Genomic DNA, 27500 nt, shown 5'->3' with positions numbered 1-27500 from the left:
ACACACACACACACACACACACACACACAATGAACATACCCCAGTCAGGCCTGTCTTAATGCCAGGTGTGAACGGGGCCTGAGGGAAGTGTGTGTGTGTGTGTGTGTGTGTGTGTGTGAGAAATCTGAATGAGCTCCTTACTCTCCTCTCCTCCCACACAACTTCAACAATACAACAGTTTCCTTGTGAAAACCTTGTCCAGAATTTACACACACACACACACACACACACACACACACACACACACACACACACACACACACACACACACACCTGTCCTGTCAAATACGCATGTGTGTGTGTGTACAAGGCCATTATAGTTCATTGGACAATGACCCATAAGTTCTTTGTGACTGCGAAAATTATTGTAGACAAAGTGTTCTGCTGATACACACACATACTCTCTGAAGCACACTAAGAAATATTTTATTGTCTCCCACAACATCAAATGTGTTTAAAAAATATCAACCACACACACACACACACACACTCGTGTGTGTAGTTACAGGAAAGCGTCTGATCAGACGTCACAGACTTCCGTATTAGATATACATTCAACCACATTTAAAGACCTGAACTCATCACTTCTGCATTTCTACATCGACATTGCAGGCAGGCAGGCAGGCAGGCAGGCAGGCAGGCAGGCAGGCACACACACACACACACACACACACACACACACACACACACACACACACACACACACACACACACACCTAACCACAGCCAGAAAATTCTCCCTATCAGACATCCCATAAGCAATTGGGTTACTGCTGTTGCCATGGTAACAGATGGTCTTGCAGAAAACATATGGTCAGAGCCAAAATACCTGCACGCGTATACACACACACACACACACACACACCAGTTCTGCAACACACACACACACGCACACAGCCTGCAGCGCACACACACACACACAGCCTGCAGCACACACACACCAGGTCTGCAACACACACACACCAGGTCTGCAACACACACACACCAGGTCTGCAACACACACACACCAGGTCTGCAACACACACACACCAGGTCTGCAACACACACACACCAGGTCTGCAACACACACACACACACCAGGTCTGCAACACACACACACACACCAGGTCTGCAACACACACACACACACACACACACCCCAGGTCTGCAACACACACACACACACCCCAGGTCTGCAACACACACACACACACCCCAGGTCTGCAACACACACACACACACCCCAGGTCTGCAACACACACACACACACACCCCAGGTCTGCAACACACACACACACACACCCCAGGTCTGCAACACACACACACACACACACCCACACCAGGTCTGCAACACACACACACCAGGTCTGCAACACACACACACCAGGTCTGCAACACACACACACCAGGTCTGCAACACACACACACCAGGTCTGCAACACACACGCACACACACACCAGGTCTGCAACACACACGCACACACACACACACACACACACACACCCCAGGTCTGCAACACACACACACACACACACACACACACACACACCAGGTCTGCAAGACACACACACACACACCAGGTCTGCAACACACACACACACACACCAGGTCTGCAACACACACACACACACACCAGGTCTGCAACACACACACACACACCAGGTCTGCAACACACACACCAGGTCTGCAACACACACACCAGGTCTGCAACACACACACACACACACACACCAGGTCTGCAAGACACACACACACACCAGGTCTGCAAGACACACACACACACACACCAGGTCTGCAACACACACACACACACACCAGGTCTGCAAGACACACACCAGGTCTGCAACACACACACCAGGTCTGCAACACACACACCAGGTCTGCAACACACACACCAGGTCTGCAACACACACACCAGGTCTGCAACACACACACCAGGTCTGCAACACACACACCAGGTCTGCAACACACACACCAGGTCTGCAACACACACACCAGGTCTGCAACACACACACACACACACACACACACACACACCAGGTCTGCAACACACACACACACACACCAGGTCTGCAACACACACACACACACACACACACCAGGTCTGCAACACACACACACACACACACACACACACCAGGTCTGCAACACACACACACACACACACCAGGTCTGCAACACTCACACACACACACACACACACACACACACACACACACACCAGGTCTGCAACACACACACACACACACCAGGTCTGCAACACACACACACACAGATTTTAAACACTTCATAAATATTTAGACAGGTTCCGGTTGCTATAGTAATGCTGGAACACCGCTGCATGGTCAGTGTTAAGATGTGATGGTGGTTTGTATCTGAAGTGAAGCTCGAGACTCAGAGATCATCTCACAAATCCGTATGGAGAACCAGCAGGAGATCCAGCACGAATCTGTCACACACCATCCCACCTTACAGCTCATCTCTTGCTCTCTCTCTCTCTCTCTCTCTCTCTCTCTCTCTCTCACACACACACACACACACACACACATTGAGGTGAGAAATGAAAACCTCTAGGCTTTTAATGGAGCTGTGACCAGGCTGTATCTGTATCTGCTCTGTCATTGTTCAGGTTCTCATTCATGTTTCACACACGGAGTAGATCAGTGGTGGAAAATCAGTTTCTCTCCCCTTATTATATAAACACTCTCTCTCTCTCTCTCGCGCTCTCCCCCCCCCCCCACCCTCTCCCTCACCGTCAACTCTGCTGCAACCATCACCTTCTTGTCTTTCTGTACAGGAAGTCCTCGCTCAACTTCTTTGAAACGCTCACCACACACTTCGACTTTTAACCTTCTCTATTTCCATAACCGTGTGTGTGTATCTAAGGCCTCTGACTGGTTTTGAGCAGTCAGTGGTAGCTTAGTAAACAAGGCATTGGATCCGAAGGTCAGTAGTTCAAATCCCAGCCACACCAAGGTACCACTTCTGGGCCCCTGAGCAAGGCCCTCAACCCCATTACTGCTCAGTTGTATGGAAGAAATAAATGTAAGTCACTCTGGATAGGAGCATCTGCCAAATGTAAATGTACGTGTGTGTGTGTGTGTGTGTGCGCATGTGTGTGTGTGCGAGAGAGAGAGTGTGTGGTTACTCCACTCTTATCATGATGAGACTCGTGTCATGAGTGTAGTGGGGGTCAGGTGTCTGCATCTCAGTCCATCTGAGAGGAGGGTGTGTGTGTGTGTGTATAGAGGTCAGTGAGTGTAAAGGTGTGTGTTTCTCCTCCAGACATGCGTGTATGTATGTGTGTGAATAATTGAATAAGAGACTCCTGCAGAGAGAGGGGTGTATGATGATAAACACACGCGCGCACGCACTGAAAAAAAGAAAACAATAAAATCTGTCAAACCTGTAACTTTTATAATTGGGCAGAAAATTGATTGTATAATCATACTTTTACATCATGTGTTATAAAATGAGGTGTGTGATGACATCACTGTGACATCATTGCTGATTATGATGTGTTGAACCTCCAGGTTCCTGTAGCACTAATGAGAACAGAGCTGGAGAAGAGCCCTGCAAAACACACACACACGCACACACACACACACGGTGCCACTCTTTTGTCTTCACACACACACACACACACACAGTACTGTGTGTGAACAGCTCTGTAAAGGGTGGGGCAGAGAAACCCCATGGTATCGGTATCGAGGGCAGAGGAACCTGCTCCTCCGGTTCTCTCACGCCGTGGTTTTGGTTCTCACTGTTCTCCTGAAAGTTCAGTGGTCCTAAGTGTGAGAGGAAACAAAAGCCTCTATTGTCCGGGCGATCCCGGTCCGAAACGAGGCCGAGTAAATCCGATCTGCTTTCTCCGAGCGGCGTCTTCCTCCTGCTATGAGATCGGGTTCACAGGCAGAGGACAGAACCTGATGCTGGATCTGCTCTGTGGTTTTACTCTAAGCTAACAGTAGCATGCTAATGCTAATCTGAGGCGTTTTAGGTAAACATGTGGGTGAAGAGTGTTTCTCATTGTAGAGGTCAAAGGTCAGCCATGTTATTAGTAGTGTAATAGGGATATTACTCCTCAGTAAGTCGGATGAATCAAGTGTTTCAGCTCCATCATTTCTCAGTGAGTTCCTCTCAGCACCTCCAGGTTCTATTGGAAACTACTTCAATAAAAATCTGATCTGCAGAGAGGAGTGTTCTGAGAGGAACTTGACTGTCTTTCTGATGCGTCTGCTAATAAACTAAACTAGAATGAAACTAAGAGCTGATAACTAATCCCTGAAGCGCACAGCACACACCGACTCTCTCCACCTGGTTCAGGAGCATGTCAGGTGTTCAGTTCAGAAGATCTGAAGCTCCCTCACCACCCTGACCAGGATAAAACACTTCTAGAAGAGGAGTGAGTGAGATCATGTAAAGAGGAAGATATATAAACAGTGTGTGTGATAGGAGAGACACGTTATTACAGAAGATCAGCAGGAGCGATATGATGAGGAACATCACGCTGGTCTTCATTTCAACAAAATCTCTCTTTGAATATTAATATTTATCTCTCAGTGTTTTTACCCAGTGAGGGACACAGCAGTGCTGGACTTCATCACCTGTGTGTGTGTGTGTGTGTGTGTGTGTGTGTGTGTGTGTGTGTGTGTGTGTGTGTGTGTGTGTGTATACTAGCAGCTGATTAAAGTGTGAAAATTAAAGTGTGTAGTCGAGTCTCTGTAAGCTGAGCTGAGCAGAAAGCTAAGATAGGAGGAGGATCTGTGAGGGTGACCATCATTAAGAGTAGAGCAGCTCCTGACCCTCTCTCTCTCTCTCTCTCTCTCTCTCTCTCTCTCACACACACACACACACACACACACACACACACACACTCAGATTAAACAGGATACGACTCTGGAACATTTCCACTCCTAACAACTCTGTCATGTTTCCACACCACAGCTTCACACAGAACATCACTCAGATGCAGTTCACCTTCAATCCACATCAAGGTCATGAGTTCTGACAACACACACACACCTACCTTTCTGAACACTGCTCAATACTGATCTGTATGTGCACGTGTGTGTGTGTGTGTGTGCGGAGGCAAACAGCTGTGTGTTCAGGAATAGCAGCTGGTTTTAATCCCCTGCATTAACTGCTGAGTAATAAATTATATATGAGATTACAGTAAAAGTGTTGAGAAAAGAGAGAGAGCGAGAGAGAGCGAGAGAGAGCGAGAGAGAGCGAGAGGGCGAGAGGGCGAGAGAGAAACTCCATTGAGAATTTAAAGCAAAATTGACATACAGGGATTAATTTCAGCAGATCGGAAAACAATTACTAAAACTCCCAAACACACACACACACACACACACACACACACACACACACACACACACACACACACACACACACACACACACACACACACACACACACACACACACACACACACACACACACACACACACACACACACAAACACACACACACAAACACAAACACAGAAACCCTGCCTATGAAGCTAATTGTGGTGATGGTGTATGTTGATCCGTTTCCTAAACACGCTGTAGTAGAGACGTTAAAAAAGACACCCTGAGACAGCAGTTCACCATGACAACACACACACATTACCCATTAGGCCGAGCGCGCTTCTCAGTGTTCCATAAAGCAGGAACACTTCCTTAATGGTGGTGGAGTTAAAGACGTCCCACAGGACTGTAGGAGAGGAGACTCGTTTACTCAGGACTGTAGGAGAGGACAGTCACTTCTAAGACCTATAGAAGTTCGGTGATGCAGAAGAAGGATAATAAGTGTGTGTGTGTGTGTGTGTGTGTGTGAGAGAGAGACTGATTAGTGTGCTTTAGATCTGTTCTGTCATGTCCCTTTATATTCTTTATCCTTAAATTGTTTTCTCCCCCATCATACTACAGCACTTATTTTTATTTTATTATGATCACAAATTTTCTCCACACACCCACACGTGTCCACACGTGTCCACACACACGCTGCCACAAGTGGTTCTGGTTATTATCCATGATGGTGCATCCACAACATTCCAGTTGATCAGTACTTTATTTTTCTGTGTATTTGATATAAGAGCATGTTCATGAGGCAACATCATGGATAATAACCAGAACCACTTGTGGCAGTGGGTGGGTGGATGCCAGCCGGGGTGGGCATGTGCCTGCTGCCACAAATGGTTCTGGTTGGAATTGTAAGGAGCTGTTTATTCAAGAGAGAAAAAATCCAGTGTAAATTAACTGATATTACAAAACATTAATGAGGTAAAGATCACACTGAACTGCTGCTACACTGGTGTGTGTGTGTGTGTGTGTGTGTGTGTGTGTGTGTGTGTGTGTGTGTGTGTGTGTGTGAGAGAAAGAAAGGGACAGGATATGGTGGCAGGAAGTTGACACAAATTTATAAACACACAGGTTATGTTCCTCAACGTTGCAGTGATCAGAGTCTGAGTGACAGGACATGAGCTTCAGATCTTAGTCACACTCTCACGTAATTCACACACACGCACGCACGCTATATATATTTAGCTCTATTTAGTGTGTGGTGTGTGTATAAGAGAGAGAGTTTTGTGTGTGTGAGTGTGAGGTGTGTGTGTGTGTGTGTGTGTGTGTGTGTGTGTGTGTGTGTGTGTGTGTGTGAGTGTGTGTGAGTATAAGAGAGAGAGTTTTGTGTGTGTGAGTGTGAGGTGTGTGTGTGTGTGTGTGTGTGTGTGTGAGTGTGTGTGAGTATAAGAGAGAGAGTTGTGTGTCTGTGTGTGTGTGTGTGTGTGTGTGTGTGTGTGTGTGTGTGTGTGTGTGTGTGAGTGAGTGAGTGAGTGAGGTGTGTGTGTGTGGTGTGTGTATAAGAGAGAGAGTTTTGTGTGTGTGTGTCTGTGTCTGTGTCTGTGTGTGTGTGTGTGTGTGTTGATTCTAAACACAACAAACTGAATACTAAACACATTATAATAAACTGAACACAGATCAGATCAGACTGAACACAGATCAGATCAGACTGAACACAGATCAGAATGAAGGCAGGCCTGCTGCAGTGAAGGTGAGAAAGGTAGAGTCGTACACGTCTCCTTTTCAGTGTTATTGAGATGTTGACACAGTGCCCAGGAAGTGGCTGCTGAGAAGAGCCATATTGTAGGGGAGGAAGTGAGACACCCTGATGTGAGAGACAGTCTGACGGAGAGACAGAGAGTGGGACAGGAGGTTTAGCGAGACAGAACTCAGGCTTATGAATTAATTCCATTCAAGGTGAAGCTCAACAAAGCTGCTGTTTTCCTGCTTCTGAGGAGCGAGCGTGGCGTGGGATCTTAGGCCAGACAGCAGTGAGACAGCAGCAAGAGACACAGAGGATTACATGGAGGAAAACCAGAAGCTTGTGGAACAAGTGCTGGGGAACATCTCCAGTCTCCCAACACCGTAAACACTTCCACACTACACTCCAAACCTTTCATCTCGGCCCGGATCCCGCCTTTTTCCAAAACAAAGTGCCAGCACATGTAAACACTCCAACCTTCAGACCAAACGTCTGGTGTGTGCTGAGCGTTAATGTGTGTATTACAGTGCAACTCAACATGGGACGCTGAACAAGTGAGTAAATCAGTCTAATTAAAATCAGACTCCAGAGAATCTAAACTAAAATCTTTTGGATGTTATCTGATTACACTGTTTGAATTTCCAGATAAAATTGAAAGGTTATAACCTTGTGTCAAATTTGCAAATAACCCCAGTGTGATGGTGATTAGTTTAGAGACTCGAGAGTGTGAGTGTGATGGTGATTAGTGTAGAGACTCGAGAGTGTGAGTGTGATGGTGATTAGTGTAGAGACTCGAGAGTGTGAGTGTGATGGTGATTAGTGTAGAGACTCGAGAGTGTGAGTGTGATGGTGATTAGTGTAGAGACTCGAGAGTGTGAGTGTGATGGTGATTAGTGTAGAGACTCGAGAGTGTGAGTGTGATGGTGATTAGTGTAGAGACTCGAGAGTGTGAGTGTGATGGTGATTAGTGTAGAGACTCGAGAGTGTGAGTGTGATGGTGATTAGTGTAGAGACTCGAGAGTGTGAGTGTGATGGTGATTAGTGTAGAGACTCGAGAGTGTGAGTGTGATGGTGATTAGTGTAGAGACTCGAGAGTGTGAGTGTGATGGTGATTAGTGTAGAGACTCGATAGTGTGATGGTGATTAGTGTAGAGACTCGAGAGTGTGAGTGTGATGGTGATTAGTGTAGAGACTCGAGAGTGTGAGTGTGATGGTGATTAGTGTAGAGACTCGAGAGTGTGAGTGTGATGGTGATTAGTGTAGAGACTCAAGAGTGTGAGTGTGATGGTGATTAGTGTAGAGACTCGAGAGTGTGAGTGTAATGGTGATTAGTGTAGAGACTCGAGAGTGTAAGTGTGATGGTGATTAGTGTAGAGACTCAAGAGTGTGAGTGTGATGGTGATTAGTGTAGAGACTCTAGACTCGCAAGAGTGATGGTGATTAGTGTAGAGACTCGAGAGTGTGATGGTGATTAGTGTAGAGACTCGAGAGTGTGAGTGTAATTAGTGTAGAGACTCGAGAGTGTGAGTGTAATTAGTGTAGAGACTCGAGAGTGTGATGGTGATTAGTGTAGAGACTCGAAAGTGTGAGTGTGATGGTGATTAGTGTAGAGACTAGAGAGTGTGATGGTGATTAGTTTAGAGACTCGAGAGTGTGCGTGTGATGGTGATTAGTGTAGAGACTCGAGAGTGTGAGTGTAATTAGTGTAGAGACTCGAGAGGGTGAGTGTGATGGTGATTAGTGTAGAGACTCGCAAGAGTGATGATTAGTGTAGAGACTCGAGAGTGTGAGTGTGATGGTGATTAGTGTAGAGACTCTAGACTCGCAAGAGTGATGGTAATTAGTGTAGAGACTCGAGAGTGTGATGGTGATTAGTGTAGAGACTCGAGAGTGTGATGGTGATTAGTGTAGAGACTCGAGAGTGTGATGGTGATTAGTGTAGAGACTCGAGAGTGTGATGGTGATTAGTGTAGAGACTCGAGAGTGTGATGGTGATTAGTGTAGAGACTCGAGAGTGTGATGGTGATTAGTGTAGAGACTCGAGAGTGTGATGGTGATTAGTGTAGAGACTCGAGAGTGTGATGGTGATTAGTGTAGAGACTCGAGAGTGTGATGGTGATTAGTGTAGAGACTCGAGAGTGTGATGGTGATTATTGTAGAGACTCGAGAGTGTGATGGTGATTATTGTAGAGACTGAAGAGTGTGATGGTGATTATTCTAGAGACTGAAGAGTGTGATGGTGATTAGTGCTTCTCAGCAGTAAGGCTGGAGCAGGAGCAGGAGCAGGAGCAGGGATGGATGAGCAGGTCAGCTCTGAGGGACAGGTGTAATTTATTTCTTCCAGATGTTTTAATACATTTCACTGCTCTCCATTAAGCGCTCAGGTGCACAAGCAGATTCTCTCTGCTTCTGTGCTCTGTGATGTTTTACGGAGATCTAATGTAGAGAGGAGAAGCTCCACACTATTCCGTTTCACTGATGGGTTTATAAATTATTATTTGGCTGTAGATGATTTACGTATAGAGCATACCTATTTTATGAAGGAAGATCATTTGACTCAGTAGAAAATAAGGAGAGCTCAGTGTTTGAGAAACATGGCAGTAATATAACAGAGGTAGGTCCTGCTGCTGCACTAACAGGTTGGGAAGATGATATCAGTGACTTAACGTCTTGTAAGAAGCATGTGATAGCTCTCCCTCTCTCAGGATGACTGACGGAACACAAGATGACAGAATTATAGAGTGGAGTGGAGTTAGTGACGAGCACATCAACAACAGGAACAAAAATACAGAGTTCTCCAGTGACGAGAACTCGACCTGAGCAGTCTGATATATGAATCCTAATTTAGTGAGGAGAAAACATCACACTAAGTACACCTTTGATCCTCCTCCTCATCAGCACATCACTATCTTGATCACAACATACCCTGGACTCCCTCTGATCCTCATCATCTCTCCATAAACTCTGATCACTAAACTCTGTGATATTTAATGTAACTCCATAATTTAGTCAGTGTGGTGTTTCCTCTGTTCACAGCCACAGCAGACAGACACCAGTGTTAATACTGATACTACTGCTGTTACCCAGACTGCTCTGCTGCACATCTCCTCTATCACTCCATCTGCTCACACTTCCTCACCTGAACCACATTGTGGATCTACACACTGATGAATTAGTCTATTTTATTCTTTTTTACTCTTTTAAGGTGGTCTATGTACAGGGGTGTATCTGGTGCATGGCGATTAGCAGATGGTCAGTTAGAGTTGACAGTCTGCATGGTTCTGGAGCTTCATCGTTGGTCCAGGGTGAGACTGGGGAGGGAGTCTCTCGCTCTGGTGAACCCACTGACCATGAACATGTCCCACTTAAACGCCTGCCATCTGCCTGCCTGAACCCATAAAGACTCACTGCAGGAGTCTGGACGAGGAGAAAAGTGCAAAAGGAAAAGCGTTTAGTGCCAAGAAACGGTCATGGAATACAGCAAACAGCACAGGGGATCAGAGAGAACACCTGCTGGACTTCAGGAACTCTCAGAGCTCCTCAGTCACTCCTCACGTCCAGGCTGGATTAAGGAAGTAGTAGTAGTGATGCTAGTTTCCGACGAGAACCTCGCTGCCAAGCATGAAGCCATGCCAAAACACTTCACTTCACAGATCCATGGAGATACTGAGCCAAAGACCAGCAAAAAATACAAGGCAGACTGTTTATGTAACGCAGCTCCACAGACACACACTAACAGCTATAATACTGATCACAATGTCACAATCTCCAGCATGAGGGAGTGGAGGAGCAACAGGAAGAATAAAGATGAGAAAGAGGAGGAAGAGCTGGTACCATCCTGTTGTTTAAATACCTCACGAATAAGAATTGTTAAATGGCTTTTACCGTTAGTCTCACACACACACACACACACACACACACACACACACACACACACACACACACACACACACACACAGCAGGGTTAACTGGACTACAGACATAGCCTGGTGTGTGTGTGTGTGTGTGTGTGTGTGTGTGTGTGTGTGTGAGAGATTCTGCAGTAGTGGAGTGTAAACTGATGTAGTCACTTGGTGAAGTTTAAAGTAACTCCTGTGCTCTGTTACTACCAGCTGGAACACGCTGTTATGTCTGAACTCATGACCTCTGACAGTCACAGTTCTGACTCTGAATGCTGATGAAGCCCCTGGGACACGACCACAGATACCTGATTTACCTCCTCACCTCTAATGTGTACTACAGCTGTGAGAGAAAACCTAATCACTGTGGACATTGTGTACAGTAAGGAACGTCAGAGGAGCAGAGAGAAGGAGAGAGGGAGGGAGCGAGGGAAGGAGGGAGAGGAGAAAAGAGTAGAGGGAAGTAAAGAGGCAGGGAGAGGAGGAGAGAGAAAGGGAGGGAGAGAATGAGAGAGGGAAAAGAGGAGGAGAGAGGGAAAAGAGGAGGAGAGAGGAGGAGGGAGAGAATGAGAGAGGGAGGGAAAAGAGGAGAGAGGAGGAGGGATAAAGGAAGGGGGGGAGAGGGGGAGAGGGGACGAGGGAGGAAAAGAGAGAGAGGGAGGGAGGGAGGGAGGGAGGGAGGGAGGGAGGGAGGGAGGGAGGGAAGAAGGGAGAGGAAGACATCACTTATTAATCAAAGTCAAGCTCAGAATTAAAACCGGGGCAAAACTTCTGCCCTTCTTCCCCAAAATATAAACAAAGGAGATTCCTTTCTGCTTCTCACATCAACACATGCTTTATAATCCAGTACACAACACACACGTTTCTGACTGCATGCTAAAAAAACAACAGCATTAAAAAGAGTCCACACACACCCACACACACACACACTGAGTAAACATCTATGGTATGTTTGCACTTCCTGTTCAGAAATAGATGTTTGTACAACATGTAGTTATGGTTGTGACCACTTGAGCGTGGAGAGCAGAATAATTGTGATTTGTATAGAATGGGGTGCGTGCGCGCACACACACACACACACACACACACACATACACACACACGCAGAGTGGGCTGTTCAGTAATTATCAGCACGTTATTAAAACAGCAGAGAAATCCAGCTGAGAGCAGAACAGAAGCTCTGCAGTCACTCAGCTTTACACTACACATCCTCATCTCACACACACACACACACACACACACACACACACTGCAGTATACACTCCTCACTGAGATCTAGGACTTCATGCTGGCCCACAGAACCTGCAGAAGAACACAAAATTATCTTACCTTCTCATGTATGATCCGCGTTTTAGAATCTCACTCAGCAATGTAGACACATCCAATAAGGGTGAGACGCATCTCAAGAACCTGAAAGGAACAGGGTTTGGGGTTTAACTCAGAGTTTCAGGGCAGAAGCAGAAGAACTGGATGGTCTGATAGAGATGATTGATTAGGATATGGTACAGACACACACTCACTGCAGCTGGGGTTCAGTCACCAGGTCCTACACTATGTAGAAACTACAGACTACAGAGACTAACTGCAGGCCTGTAACGCGTTCACGTGTTTTCTAAAGTAGATTCAAAGCATGAACAACATTCACGCACGTGACGGCTGGAAATTTCAGCACGCATGCTTTAAGTCTTAAGTCTCCGTGTGTGATGTGTGTGTGATCCTGCAACAGCACATTGTTGGCTGGTGTACAAGTCAAAGGTCACTGCACATGTTTAGAGCCTATTCCTCAGAGGCAGAAAAATCAAACTCTACATCCTCCTACAGTCTGAACAAAGAGACGTGCTGAGAGTCTGAGCTCCCTGACTGGACAAGAGTACAGAGAGACCAGAAGACAGAAAAGTGAAGAGAGAAGACAAGAGACCATAAAAGGAGTGCCATTAAATTTAAAAAACAAGAAGAGACAATAAACAGGACAAGTCTGGAGACAAGAGAGAGACAAGAAGGCATGAAATAAAAGAGGAGGGAGACAAGACGACAGAGAGGAGTGAGACAAGACAACAGAGGGGAGAGAGATGAGACAACTGAGACGAGACGACAGAGAGGAGAGAGAACAGACGACAGAGAGGAGAAGACAGAGAGGAGCGAGAGGAGGATGGAGAAGAGACAACAAGAGAGAGACAAGACAGAAGCGGGACAAGACGAGAGAAAGGAGAGATGAGACAGCATGGAAAAAAAAAAGGAGATAGACAAGAGGAGAGACAATATAGTAGAAGACAGACGAGACAGAACAGGTACAAAATTACACTGAATAGAACTAAACAGTTATGCAGACTTCTGCTTAAATCACACACACCCTCACTGTTTTATCTGTTTCACACACACACACTCACACACACACACAAATGAGAACCCTGCAGTGTTCCCCTTTCAGCTGGAAGTGAAAATAAGATGTATGGATTTGAGCTGCATCTCCAGACACGCGCACACACACACATATGCACTTCTCTACACTAATTACACTACTGTAGATAAAGATGGTGAGAGATTCCACTGTGTACAAAGAGTGTGAACTGGTTTAGAATCTTTTCATCAGTAGTTAACCATCAATAGCCGGAAACTACCAGAGAAACCGATGAGTTAATAATAACTCAGACTCTGCGAGAGAGAGAGAGAGAGAGAGAGAGAGAGAGAGAGAGAGAGAGAGAGAGAGAGAGAGAGAGAGAGAGAGAGATGTGAAAACTTTGACCTAAAAAGAGTTTATTTTCTGAAGAGTAAGAGTCAAAACCCAGGGTGCAGAAGGGAGGAATAATCCTGGGAAAGTGCTGTTACAGGCTGCTACAAACACTAACACTGGAGACTCCTTCCATAAATCTCACAAACACACTTCACTTCTCTTCACCATATCAACATCAGAACCTGCTTTATTTCAAACAGAAAAGAAGCTGCTAGGATCAAAGGCTGAAGAGCACTAAAAGGAGAATTATTCCCAATCTCTTAGATTTCATTCTCCGCAGGACAGGAGAGAGGAGTGCAGGACGGATGGGAGGAGAGAGGAGTGCAGGACAGGAGGGACGAGTGCAGGACGGGAGGGACGAGTGCAGGACGGGAGGGAGGAGGGTGGAGTGCAGGACGGAAGGGAGGAGTGCAGGACAGGAGGGAGGAGGGAGGAGTGCAGTGCAGGACGGGAGGACTGCAGGGAGGGAAGGAGGAGTGCAGGACAGGAGGGAGGAGTGGAGGGAAGGAGGAGTCCATGGAGGGAGGGAGGAGTGGAGTAGACCTATTTGGACTACAGGCAAACTGAAGAGGGTATGTGGTAGCAGGGATGGAGAAGCAGATGAGAGAGAGATCAGATACTGTGTCTGATGGAGACCGAGGAAAAAAAGAGAGAGAGAGAGTGAGGGACCAAGCTTCAGTTAGTCAAGAATGCAGCAGCCAGAGTTCTCACAAGGTCAAGAAAATATGATCACATAACCCCAATCCTATCGTCTCTACACTGGCTTCCTATTAAGTTTCGAAAAGACTACAAACTATTACTTCTCACTTATAAAGCACTAAATGGTTTGGCTCCTATGTATCTATCCAGTCTTCTAACACGCTACAATCCGTCACGCTCCCTGAGATCTCAAAACTCTGGGCTTCTAGTAGTTCCTAGAATAGCAAAGTCCACTAAAGGTGGTAGAACATTTTCACATTTAGCTCCTAAACTCTGGAATATTCTTCCTGACAGTGTTCAGGGTTCAGACACACTCTCCCAGTTTAAGTGCAGATTAAAGACGTATGTTTTTAGCGAGTTCTACACATAACACACATCACATCATAACCTTGTGCTCCAGAACATCTGATCACATCACATTATCAACTTGTGCTGTTAATATCATGAACAGCAGCTACGCTAATTCCTCTCCACTGCTTCTCTTTCTCTCGCCATCCCGAGACACCCTGAGGTTGTTCCAGCTCCAGTCACCTCCCACCTCGTGATGATTACGGACCTTTGAAGAAGTAGATGCCGAACTCGCAAACATCCCGAACCATCTAGAGACGTGCCAGTGCCATTTGGATCCCGCTACATGTGTGGTTTTGACACTAGACCTCCTGGAGTGTTTAAAGGCTCTGGCATGGAGAAGCTGATGCTGGATCTGTGATGATCACAAATGCTGAGCCTATAAAACTAGGAGCTACTGACCATAGAGACTGTATAAGACTGCAGAAAGAACATCACTTATAATCTTATACTCCAGTGCTCATGTTAGTTCTCACTCTCCAGTGTTCTGTAGTGTTGAAAGATTTATGATCAAACTCTTGATGTCACCCAAATGAGGATGGGTTCCCCTTTTGAGTCTGGTTCCTCTCAAGGTTTCTTCCTCATAACATCTAAGAGAGTTTTTCCTTGCCACAGTCTCCATGCTGCTCATCAGGGATAAACACACACCTTCACCTTCACTGTTAATTTGTGTAAAGCTGCTTTGAGACAATGTGTGTTGTGAAAAGCGCAATAGAAATAAACTTGACCAATATCTGATACTGCTGTGTGTGTGTGTGTGTGTGTGTGCATACATGCACATGATTTCTGTGGTTATTGAAGTGCACTCTCATTTCTTATCTAGGCAGACACTCTCTCTCTCTCTCTCTCTCTCTCTCTCTCTCTCTCTCTCTCTCTCTCTCTCTCTCTCTCTCTCTCTCTCTCTCTCTCTCTCTCTCTCTCTCTCTCTCTCTCTCTCTCTCTCTCTCTCTCTCTCTCTCTCTCTCTCTCTCTCTCTCTCTCTCTCTCTCTCTCTCTCTCTCTCTCTCTCTCTCTCTCTCTCTCTCTCTCTCTCTCTCTCTCTGAGTAAAGTCTGACTCATAGCTGTAGGTTCCTGCACTGACAGCCTGAGTACGGAGTCTCGTTTGCTACATGATGTGATGATGTTCATATGATGAAGGATCAGGATCAACATCATCTCATGCTCCTGTAACTCTCACATCACCACAAGAAACACAGAGAAACAACAAATCCAATCACAGATTAACCTGAAGACAAATGAAGAGAAGACAGCGAGAGGCTGAATTTTAACCACTCACTTTACACACATAATCCATCTCTCATCTGTTTATCTTCCGGAGTGAAAGATCACTCCATCCTTATAAAGCCTACAAACATTCAACTCCTCACTCCTGAAAGATCAATCTAATGAGAAACATAACACCCACAGCACCCACTGACAGAGGAATACAAAGTGTACAGTACCATAATCAGCTACCTCTCTCTCATTATCTGCTTGATCAGCATCATCTGTCCATCACACATCTCTCACCATACTGTAACGCTCAACTACGCTCAACTAAACTCGCCTGAGCTCAACTACGCTCAACTAAACTCGCCTGAGCTCAACTACGCTCAACTAAACTCGCCTGAGCTCAACTACGCTCAACTAAACTCGCCTGAGCTCAACTACGCTCAACTAAACTCGCCTGAGCTCAACTACGCTCAACTAAACTCGCCTGAGCTCAACTACGCTCAACTAAACTCGCCTGAGCTCAGGTGACAGGACAGCGTGAGGTGACAGGAAAAGTGGCGTACGCAAGTTTGCAGCCCAGTTTTGTAGCCTGTTTATTAAGGAGCCCCCTGAGCGCTCCAGAGTTAAGGAGAAACACTGTGTGTAGTTCAATAAATAATAGTGTTCTGAGGATGATGAGGACTGTGAGGAGATAAACAGGAGGAAGATGTTTCCACACTGCAGTGTCGTGCTGAAGAGAATAAACGTCACTCGTGTGAGCGACTATATTCAGCCTGGAGCACAGAATGAAGACAAGCTGAAATACTCAGTCTCCTCTCTCTCCCTCTCACACACACACACACACACACACACACACAAACATTTAAACCTATTTATGGAGCTGTGGCTGAGTTTTATTTTAAAGATGTGTATTTTTAGAAAAATTCAAGGTCATGAGTCAGAAACCTCAGCACTGGAGCTTCACACAGCGAGAGAAAGAAACACTACGTGGTATGAAACACACCCTTCAGCCTTCACCTAAACCAGGGGTCATGACCATAACAGAAACATGGATGATGTATTTTGTGTGGTCATATTTTGGAATGTTGCAAAGAGTCACGTCCATAAATGAATAGCATCTGCTTTATTTCATTCAAGTTCCATAAGCACAATATCACAAATTACACACTTTTACACTAATATAGACTTAAACGCTAAACCCAAACAGGTTTCATATTACAGTCTTTAAACCCACTCACATTGCCTTCACACAGTCACACTGATAAAAAGTTGAAACACCATTTCAGTTAGATGTTCCAGCCTTCAGGAGGTTTGAGGTCAGAGCTTTCACTTTTAAGCACAGCTCAAATCACCATGATGGCAGAAAGAGACAGAAACCTGAAGAACAGGGATGTTTTGGTCCTCACATGTAATCTGATCAATGCTGATTTACATTTCCCGGATGTGTGTATTTATACACAGCAGGTGTGTCTACAATACTACCTGTGGTGGGCGTGAGGTCGCGTCACTGTCACACCACCCCGGTTCTTTCCTGCTAGACTGAGGAACACTCAGGTCCCAGATCATTTGGACTTTGAGGTCTGATCCCCCCCCCCCACACACACACACACACACACACCTTTAAACAGGTTGATGTAAACACCTGTGTGTGACTGTAAAAGGAATTTCTGCAGAGTTTCAGGGAAAGGCAGTGTACCTGTAAGGTATCAGGAGAAACAGGCTGAACAGGAACCAAATAATCTCTCAGAATGACAAAACATGATGATTGATAAAAACAAGACTGCATTCACACAAACACAAAATCAGGATTCAATCCCCAGTCCAGAATAGTCCTCCAGAACAGACCTAATGTTCCCCATGACACCAAACATACCTTCACTCAATCAAGGATTTAATTTGATCCAATCAGTCGAACACAAACGCAGAAGTGAAATAAAAAGAGAGAGTCAGACTAGGAAGGATATGGGACCATAATAACCACTCTTTACACCTGGGGTGATCAGAAAAGCAGCTCAGACATCACAACACATGTTGTGGATCAACAGTAGACCAGACCGGGTTGAACACAAACGAGGGGGTCCTTACAGTGATCCTAATACAGTGCACAGTGACCACTGACACACCACCTGATCCTCCTGTATGTTATTCATTATCAGTATGTCATACATGAAACAGAAAGTTCACGACTCTGAGAGACAATTAAACACACACACACACACACACACACACACACACGGTCTGTATAATGAAGCCATAATGTATTTTTTTTATCGGAATTCTATTGTAGAGGTGAGGAGAGATTAGATGTGTGCAGTGTGAGAGAGAGCGCGAGAGAGAGCGAGAGATGCTTTACAGCACTTCCTGTCTGCTGTTAGCCCTACACACTCTCAGCATCTCCTTCACCTTTATATACACACACACACACACACACACACACACACCCTATACAATAAAGGAGTGATGAGTGGAGCTGTATGTAGTGTATATGTAAACTGTAATAAGAGAACAGTGCTGGTGATAGACTCTAGTCAAACTAAATGAAACAAGCCCAGTCCTGGAGTCATCAGCTGATCAACAGAACCATTACAGACCTACTGTTAATCTGATCCTTTCACTGCACACACACCTGAGCTTTTCTGTGCAGATTCCTCTTACTGAGGGTAAGAAACATGTCTGACTACTGCTGCTGCTTGTTGTGTTTAGTCCGGTAGTGTGCCTGCGTGTGCGTGTGTGTCAGTGAACCTTTCCCTGGATATTACACACCACCGGAGCCACTGAGAATAAAATGTAGATGCTTGAGAAGAGGCACTGGACCATACACCTAGTCTGCTGGTTAAACATGAACTACACACACACACACACACACACACACACACACACACACACACACACTGGGAAAGCATGGTCACTACGAGAGAGAAAATAAAGTGAAATAAGAGCCAGCCTCTCGTCTCTGCTCCTCAGCGTCTCGTCTCTACTCTGCAGAATCTCCTTCAGCGCCATGTTGTAAAGGGAGCAGATCATATGACCGCATGATGCAAACATCCAGCGAGACAATCTCTCCTCCTGTGACCAATGACATCCTACTAATCGCATCTGCACACGCCTCCAGTGCTACTTTATCCTGGAACCGTGATTATTTGCAGGACACCACATACACACGTCTGAACAGGGACACAGTCCTTTATTCCTCAACTGAATCACATGACTGAACTTCAGCTCGGTTATTCTACACTGCTTCAGTAACCAGTTCATAAGCAGCAGCACACACACGCGTGCACGTGCACACACGCTCACTGCTGGGTTATAAATACTGCAGATTCACTCTAATAAACTAATGAAGTGTTTATTAAAAGCGCTGAAGGTCAGAAATATTTATAGGAAACACAGACAGCTCAGTGCATGACCTTTAATTAACACACACACACACACACACACACACACACACACCATTCATACCTCACTGAATTACAATTCAGTTTTATTTGTATTGTGATTTTAACAATGGACATTGTCTCATCTGGGTGGCTGCTTTTTATTACACCTTTTATTAATATTAATCATTAAAACTGATGAAATGATAAACACTTTAGAGAACACACAGGAATATGTTTAAATCTGACGGATCAGTGAGGTTTTATCAGGTAAACAATGACAGAGACAGTGAGTAAACGTTAACAGAAAATCAGCATGCGGTTGATCATGAGTTTTGAGGGATATTAGAGTCTGATTGGTTTATTATATTATTATAAGATTTATTTTATCCTTCGAGTCTTTCGAGGAGAGCGTCATTCACCTCCCCAGATCCACTAAGCCCAGTTTACAGTTGCACGAAGGAGATTAGTGTTCTGACCTCCGAGACATGCCAGAATCCAGTAGAAGTCACAGTTTGTACTTAACGAGGTGATCTGTATCATACCCGTGTTCACATTTCATTCAGTTCACTTTTATCTGTACAACACTGACCACCACACACACACACACACACACACACACACACACACACACACACACACACACAGGCGAAAAACATGGTAATAAAGAGCCAGAATATACATTTTATTTCAGAAATTTATCCCTAATGAGTGAGGCAGAGGTGAGGAAAAAAACTCACCCAAATGTAATGAGGAGGAACCTGTAAGAGATACCAGACTCGGAGGAGAACTTCATTCTCATAAGTTTATATTAAATCAGAATCTTAATGTTGTGAAAAATATCATACACACATGAGAGATGATAAAGAACAGGGCTTCACACTTCTGGTTTTTGATCCTTCTGAGAGATCAGATGCAGACTAAAGAAATTCAAACACACAGAAAGTGAAATTTACTGGTCTCAAGTTATTAATCTATACATGGCCAGGTGAAGCTCAGTTCATATCCTCACACTCACTTTGATCTCAGCTCAACTTCAAAACACAACACACTCATGCTAGCCTAATCGTTCAAACACACACCTCTTCATTCCCCTTATCACACAACTCATCCTGACTGAGGTTAGACACACTGAGGTTCTGATGCATGTGTGGAGTTTCTGAAGCTCTGGTCTGGAGAACAGCAGGAACCACAGGACAGCCGAAAGAACAAAACTCAGACTTACAGCACATTAACACACACACAAGAACTGGAACATCACTCAGGGCATAGAACACATCATGTGTCTCTTAAACAGCACTACACTACACACCGTTATCATCTATTAACAACCTTTAATACCACACTCACATTTATCAGATTAATAAACACCAAGGCTGCAGTGCAGGAGCACACATTGCTGGTGTCTCCATGAGGGTTTGTAGCATGATCTGAGCATGTAACTGGTACATCACACTCCTAATTGGCTTGTCACACTCATTAGTGTTATTTTATTTAGCTTTAAACGATGCTGGATCTTTAACTACTACTGGTTCTTATATAAACGTAAAAAAAAAATCCAGGCCACGCCCACATGAGACGAGAGTGTGGTGAAGTACACAGACGTCTGACTACATCACAGAGACAGCAGAAACATTTAGACTGGTGTTATTCCAGCTCTGTCTCTGTTCTGCATCAGTGTGTGTTTACACTACACATCACACACACTTACACTATACACATCTGGGGAGGAGCTCTGCAGTGTGTGAGGGGGGGGGGGGGTATAGGGTGTAACGATTGGATTATAAACACAAAAAACTTAAACAAAAACAATCGTGTGTGTGTGTGTGTGTGTGTGTGTGTGTGTGTTCCTCAGAAGCAACACACAAGTACACTTCCTCAGCACGACACTGGAGACTCCTTCCATACCCCTTACATAAACACTGTAGATTTCTCCGTACAGCAGTTATGTAGAGCGTGCGCTTTACACGTCCCTGCGTACGAGCCGTTGCTACGGAAACGATAACGTATATAAACCTGCACTACTGTCAGAGCTGCTGTTATAGAGAGTTAATCACTACCTTCTGACCAATCAGGCTCCACAAAAGCAGGGGAGGTGGTAGCTTAATGGTTAAGGCATTGGATCCAAAGGTCATTAGTTTAAATCCCAGCCACACCAAGCGTCCACTCTGGGGCCCCTGAGCAAGGCCCTTAACCCCATAGCTTCTCATTTGTGTGTCGCCCTGGATAAGGACATCTGCCAAATGCTATAAATGTAAATGTCATAACGTCATACACACACAAAACAACCTCAGGTATGAATCTACATAATTACAACCTGGTTCAGTTTATACCTCAGACTGATCCAGACACACAATAACACCACAGTACACACTCCATCCCGGTCCACTGAACATCATCTGGATCAGAATCAGGGTTTCATTTCCAGCACTGCTTCATCTGCACCACTATCCCAGACTATACCACAACACAACACACCACAACACACCACAACACACACCATCAGTAACAAGCGCTAAAAGTGTAGGTAGTGTAACCTTTGACCCCCATCCTGTGATGAAGACAGATCAGAGATGATGTGATTTGATGTCATTAAGGTTTTACAGGTGATTGTAATCTCTCTCTCTCTCTCTCTCTCTCTCTCTCTCTCTCTCTGTGTAGATGTAGAAAGTAGGGATTAGTCATTATCAGGATAAGTGTTCCAAGTGTCTGTAATCCCTCTGAAGCTTCCTCATCCTATTACCTGCTCTATCCATCTCTCTCTCTTACACACACACACACACACACACACACCACACACACACACACATTGTGTAACTGATCATTTATTTAGAAGCAGTAAATAACTGCAGTGAAGGGAATAATAAAGTAATACATGCTTTACAAATAAATAAATAAATAGTAGAGTAGTGTGTGTGTGTGTGTGTGTGTGTGTGTGTGTGTATTATAACATGTACACAAAGTGCTGCTGGATGTTTATTGAGGAGAGATCAGAGCTGAAAGATCTCCCCTGATTTGAGATTATAAATAAACACTTTGTGAACATGTTTATTAAATAAACTGCACTGAACTCTGAAGGTCGAAGCGTACGTCCGAGACGTCTGGAGTGATGTCTATCATGAACGACCTGCCCAGTCCCTGCACCTCAACCTGCCCAGTCCCTGCACCTCACTCTGCCCAGTCCCTGCACCTCACTCTGCCCAGTCCCTGCACCTCACTCTGCCCAGTCCCTGCACCTCACTCTGCCCAGTCCCTGCACCTCACTCTGCCCAGTCCCTGCACCTCACTCTGCCCAGTCCCTGCACCTCACTGCACCTCAACCTGCCCAGTCATTGCACCTCACTGCACCTCAACCTGCCCAGTCACTGCACCTCAATCCAACTGAACTGCTCTGGGACGAGTTGCACAAGAGACGCAGCAAAATACTTCAGCTGATCGTTTGGAGAAATGAAAGTGCCGGGCTGCTGAGTGTGTGTGAAACTGTTCTTCATGCTAAGAGAGGATTTTTAATGAAAATAAAGTGGAACATCTGGACATTTGTAGATTTGTTTGATCAAAGGGAATCTTCAGATCGAAACATTACTGAGTTTGGTGCAGAGAAACAATAGGAAGATGCACTCGGGTGTGTGTGTGTGTGTGTGTGTGTGTGTGTGTGTGTGTTCGCACTGTTTTACCTGTTCAGGTAAACTCATTCCCTCGGATTTATTCCTATAAACTTAAATTCGATATAAAAAGGATATAAAAACTCTGACAGGATTAGCATGACCTGGCTAACAACAAGGAAGCAGAAACCACACACACACACACACACACACACACACACACACACACACACACTGGTAATAAATGATGAATTGAGGGTTACCTGTATCAGCCCCGGTCCTGGGTGTGAAGGTCTAACCCCGGTCCTGGGTGTGGGTGTGGAGGTCTAATCCCGGTCCTGGGTGTGGGTGTGGAGGTCTAACCCCGCTCAGAGCTGCAGTATCGCGGGGACACAAGCCGAGTCCGAGCGCTTCCCCTCAGCAGAGCTGTTAGCATGCTAAGCTAGCTATCGCTAAATCCCAATTAGCATAGCATTTTACCTCAGGAAAAAAGTTCGATTCAGTCAGATTTCTTCGCGAAATAAAATATTTCCTGATCCGCGCTGTGACTCCAGAATAATCACTCCGGTGTGTTAAAGAGGAGAAATAAAGAGGAATGCAGTTAAAAAGCCACTTTTCTCTCCACAATCACTGAAATGTAAAAGAGAAATAAAGCCGTGTTTCCTCCTCAGTGCGGGTTTGATTCCGCGCTCGCGCTCGCTCTCTCTCACACACACACACACACACTCACTCACACTCACTCACACACACTCTCTCTCTCTCTCTCTCTCTCTCTCTCTCACTCTCACTCTCACTGACTTACACACACACACACACTCATATAACACACTCTCGTCTATAATACAGTATAGAGTGCGCGGGTTGAACAGAGACTCAACCACACTGATGGAGCAGCGCACCCGCACTCTCTCTCTCTCTCTCTCTCTCTCTCTCTCACACACACACACACACACACACACACACACATCAGCAGGGTTGCCAGTTCTACCAAACGAAAACCTAACCCGCCGGCTCAGGCTGATGTTGTGACGTCAGTAATACATATTTAAATATTGAAATGAACCCGATTCAGTCTCAGTGTGTATAATATAATATTACAGTATAACACATGCAGAACCCCATATACAGCGATTAGGTCTGATCCAGTCATCTGATTGGTTGACGGAGAGTGTAAATGTGCAGTGTAACCTTGGAACAAGTCACTGTGTGTGTGTGTGTGTGTGTGTGTGTGTGTGTGTGTGTGTGTGTGTGTGTGTGTGTGTGTGTGTGTGTGTGTGTGTGTGTGTGTGTGTGTGTGTGTGTGTGTGTGTGCGCTTATCTGCGTTTACTACATAAAATTATGATATAAATTGATACGTCATTATGCTGATACGGTTCTGTCAGTCAATCCGAGCGTTACCGTGGCAACACTTGATCCAGCTGTGGATTCCTTGGGACAGATGTTAATTGAGGGTACAATAAGAAATAGGTCTCCCTTTGGTGTGAAACGTAGTGAATCTTTATTTTACACAGCTGTTTTATAAAATCCCGATAGCTGACGCGCTGCTGATCACCACTTGTCCAATCAGATTACAGAACAGAACTAATGGAAGGCCGAAATATACATTAATATTGTTTTTTGCTAAATAATATTTTATCATTTAAGGATATATGTAAATATTTGTATTTTGTATTTATGTGGAAACAAGAACCATTCACTTAATTTTTTTAATATAAATTATTTTATATTTTATTATTTAATTTATTCTATTTTTTTATTTTAATAGAAACATTTGATTCCTCGTTTTAATGAATGTAGTGTTTAATTAATCAATCAGCAGCAGTGAAACGCCTAAATTTCAGTGAAAGCACGGACCTGGCAACCCAAACATCAGGTCAACAGCGCAGGAGTACGAAAAAAAAGGGAAAAAACGAAAGGCTGTGTTCCAATCTCACACTAACACCACTAGACTGAGTGCAGTGTTCATTTTACTATACTCTGTATAGGGCGCATATGGAGGGATCTAGGAGATGTTTAGGATTCATCACAGCTGTTTTCAAAACCCGGATTGGTCCTAATTTAATACAAGCACACAGCGGTGTCTGATTGGCGTGTCTCTGAACCAATCACAATGCTCCAAGGGTTCGCCAGCCAGTGGAAGGAGGCGGGGCTTAAACTCTGCCTCCAAGTTTGGTTGATCCTGTTTTAATACAAGCTGTTGTGTTATTATCAAGGATAAAACAGGGAAATGTCCTCTAATAACCCCAACAAATACTTTAATTACCCCTATAAAGACCTCCTGTAACGGGTGTTAGTACAAAAATAAACAAGTGTCACTTTGATGTCTGTTTAGAAGTGATTACAGAGAGAGTAAAAGCACATAGAAGCTGAGAAACGCAATGCGGAATTCCAGAACACCAGAGTCTGATATCCATCTAGTGTCTGATCTCCATCTAGTGTCTGATCCTCACATTACTGCAGCCTACATTCACATCACAAACACCTGCAATGAACACCTCCAGTAACACACCCAAAATTATTGGCACCCTCAATGGTCATAATAATATCTAAAAAATACTTTACATTTATGGCATTAGGCAGAAGCCCTGATCCAGAGCGAGTGTAAGGGCCTTGCTCAAGAGCCCAGCAGTGGCTTCCAATCCAAAGTCCAATGCCTTAACCACTGAGCGCCCACCTCCCTAATAAATGTTTCTTAAACACACAACTGCAGTGTGTTGTTTTAAATAGTGTGTCTGCTTAAATGTATAGGGATTCAACAAGAGACTGAGACAAACACATGAAAAAAGAGAATTTTGGATAAATGTCATCATGGTGAAGCAGGAAGTGGATAGGATCAGTAAGGAGGAAGTGAAAGCAGCGATTAAGAGGATGAAGAGTGGAAAGTCGGTTGGACCAGATGACATACCGGTAGAAGTATGGAGATGTTTAGGAGAGATGCAGTGGAGTTTTTAACCAGATTGTTTAACAAGATTTTGGAAGGTGAGAAGATGCCTGAGGAATGAAAGTCAGTAGGAGTAAGACAGAGTACATGTGTGTGAATGAGAGGGAGGGCAGTGGAGGGGTGCAGTTGCAGGGAGAAGAGGTGGAGAAGGTGGAGGAGTTCAGGTACCTGGGGTCAACAGTGCAGAGTAATGTAGAGTGTGTTAGAGAAGTGAAGAAAAGAGTGCAGGCAGGGTGGAGTGGGTGGAGAAGAGTGATAGCAGGAGTGATTTGTGATAGAAGAGTATCTGTGAGAGTGAAAGGGAAAGTTTATAGGACTGTGGTGAGACCTGAGATGTTGTATGGTTTAGAGACAGTGGCATTGAGTAAAAGACAGGAGGTGGAGCTGGAGGTAGCAGAGCTGAAGATGTTGAGATGTTCGTTGGGAGTGACGACGATGGACAGGATTAGAAATGAGTTTATTAGAGGGACAGCGCATGTAGGACGTTTTGGAGACAAGGTGAGGGAGGTGAGATTGAGATGGTTTGGACATGTGCAGAGGAGGGACATGGGGTATATCAGTAGGAGAATGCTGAGGATGGAGAGACCAGGAAGGAGGAAAAGAAGAAGAACAAGGAGGAGGTTTATGGATGTGGTGAGAGAAGACATGCAGGTAGAGGGTGTGAAAGAGGCAGATGTAGAGGACAGAGGGGTCTGGAGACGGATGATCTGCTGTGGCGCCCCCTAATGGGAGAAGTTGAAAGAAGAAGTCATCATGTTGTTGAAAGCTCCATGTACAGCAGACCTGGTCAAACTACGGCCCGCGGCCACATCCGGCCCTTTGTACGTCCCTGTCCGGCCCGCGTGAGGACAATCATAAATTACAGAGATGCACCGAAAAATCGGCCGAAATGCCTAAATCACCGAAACAACACGTCAGAAACACAATTGTAATGACGCAATAAAAAGCGCAGCAGCACACGGGTATCTAGATAAGAGCAACATGTCTGCGGTGTGAGGAGAGTGATGTGCAGAACATGCAATGCTGAAATTTCAAGAGGGGGTGTATCTGCAAAGAGTTTCTCCAAGTCGGGTTTAATTTATCACCTGAAATCCAAACATCCCGATTGCCTTCTAAATATGAGAAGAACGCGGCGCAGGAAAGTAAAGTCAATCTGAGCATGCGCACTCCGTCTGTAGAGGACGGAGTGCGGCTCATTACACGGCTCTTCTTAATGCTGTAGATTAGAACCTTCCATTCACTTTAATGGGCTTCCAAACGTTCGGCGGTCAATTATTTTTGTTTAACAGACCCGCTGCTAATAATAATTGACCGCTGCCTGTTTGTCAATACCTATGAATGGTAACAAAAATAATAATTTATAATAATAAGTAAAAAAAACTTTTGTAATTGATTTATTCTTTAAATTGCAATGCATTGATTTTAGTGAGGTGAGTACACACTCAGCCATAAATGCAATGGTTCTAATAATTGACAATCTTTTCTTTCGGTGTTTCAGTTTTCGGTTTTGGCCGTGGTTTCCTCATTTTTGGTTTTTGGAATTTTCATTTCGGTGCATCCCTAAAATATTATCGTTGGTGTGGCCCTCTGACATAATTCAGGTTTCTCTTGTGGCCCCTTGTAAAAATTAATTGGCCACCCCTGATGTACAGCAAAGTTGTAACCTTCTGGCAGTGGCCA

The 27500-nt window shown here is 44.9% G+C and overlaps 1 protein-coding gene across 2 annotated transcripts in view; it reads right to left on the bottom strand.

Moving 5' to 3' along the window:
• Positions 1 to 23201, bottom strand: part of erbin (erbb2 interacting protein) — a 55625-nt gene extending 32424 nt beyond the window's left edge. The window contains exons 1-2 of one of the 2 annotated variants that reach the window (XM_083568874.1): positions 23142 to 23201; positions 12241 to 12321 (exon numbers count right to left, since the gene is read on the bottom strand). The gene's annotated coding sequence lies outside the window, so the exon portion shown is untranslated. The remainder of the gene's footprint in view (positions 1 to 12240; positions 12322 to 23141) is intronic. The other variant, XM_083568875.1, reaches the window with a different exon arrangement.
• Positions 23202 to 27500: the final 4299 nt, after the last annotated feature.

This window comes from Silurus aristotelis (assembly GCF_946808225.1).
Source record: "Silurus aristotelis genome assembly, chromosome: 18".
Classification (NCBI taxonomy): Eukaryota; Metazoa; Chordata; class Actinopteri; order Siluriformes; family Siluridae; genus Silurus; species Silurus aristotelis.
This window is presented reverse-complemented; position numbering and strand designations above follow the sequence as displayed.